Here is a 1255-nt window from a genome sequence, read left to right as displayed (position 1 = left end):
ATATCTCATCTGATATGCGCCTTATACATTTGTATTTGGGGCTTCGTCGCAACGGTGTTTATCTTGCTACCAGAGATAACATTCACCCCGTTACTTTGTATTACTTTTGTATTGTCAAACTATTTAATATCACCCAATATCAGTTTCAACATCAAACATGACTCCCTGCGCCTTTCCAGGCTCTGTGGATGGTGGCCTTGGGATGGTTCTTTCAACTTCCTGACGGCGTTCAGCCCGAATTACTACTGGGTGGTCATACTGCGGACCATGTTGGGAGTAACGTTGCCGGTGGCCGCAGATGTATGTATGGATCCCGTCGTAAGGGTAACGTAAACGTAAAATGACGTTCATGTTACGTCTGTACGTAAATGTTCAATAGAGCTGCATCTTCTAGCTTGTAAAGTTTTTCACACTTTTACAACATGTTTTACGCTTCCATTTCAGGGATACCTTGTTGATGGAATTCATGCCGTCCAAGTACAGAGCGAAGGCCTACCTGATCTACGCCGTATGTGATTATAAACACAGCCTGAACATCTCTATCTGTATTGTACTTTCACAATTCAAATAAGATTAAAATCAAATCAAGATTTCTGATTTTTTTCTACAGTGAGTTAAACAGAAACACTTTGACATGATGTGTCATGTTTTAATTTTTGGACACTAGAATATCTTAAGTTTGTCATTCTTGAAATGTTTTATATGTTGTCAATCAAATTTTCCTCTTTGTGTTGTTCATCGCTGTATCAAGACTGACACCAATTGTTTTTGCAGATATTTTGGTCTTTAGGCGGATCGGGCGTCATCATGTTGGCGTACTTGGTGGTACCGACGCTGGGGTGGCGTTACCTCATAGTGTTCTCCTGCATTCCGGGGTTTTTCGTCCTTATATTTTTCAAGGTAATCAGTATGGAGTACATTGAGGGGGCCAGGGGTTGACTATCTTGTTGTTTTGTTATTTGACAACTATAACAATCTAGCTCGTCAATTTTAAAACGGCTATCTTAAATGCAGCATATGCAGACGTGCGATTCAAACTCATCGTATGTTCAGACTAAGTGCCCGGTGTTCTGATATTGCCACTTGTTACTGTAATTTGTGCTTTCTTTCTGTAATTTGATGTTGATAATCTCTATTACTTTTCTCCCAGGCGCTACCAGAGTCAGTCCGCTTCTACATGGCGGCAGGAAAAAGAGTCAAAGCCCTACAGGTACTGGAGAGGATGGCAAGGCTAAACAGGGCAACCCTTCCACCC

General features: G+C 41.4%; 2 protein-coding genes across 2 annotated transcripts in view; both read left to right on the top strand.

The window, feature by feature from the left end:
* Window positions 1-1255, top strand: part of LOC109469820 (putative transporter SVOPL) — a 19835-nt gene that overhangs the window by 16633 nt on the left and 1947 nt on the right. The window lies entirely within an intron of this gene.
* Window positions 1-1255, top strand: part of LOC109469822 (putative transporter SVOPL) — a 14297-nt gene that overhangs the window by 11095 nt on the left and 1947 nt on the right. The gene's annotated exons all lie outside the window — the stretch shown is intronic.

Source organism: Branchiostoma belcheri, unplaced genomic scaffold, assembly GCF_001625305.1.
Source record: "Branchiostoma belcheri isolate BF01 breed outbred unplaced genomic scaffold, Haploidv18h27 scaffold21, whole genome shotgun sequence".
Taxonomy (NCBI): Eukaryota; Metazoa; Chordata; class Leptocardii; order Amphioxiformes; family Branchiostomatidae; genus Branchiostoma; species Branchiostoma belcheri.
The sequence above is the reverse complement of the archived record's forward strand: the minus strand, read 5'-3'. Positions and strand labels throughout refer to the sequence as shown.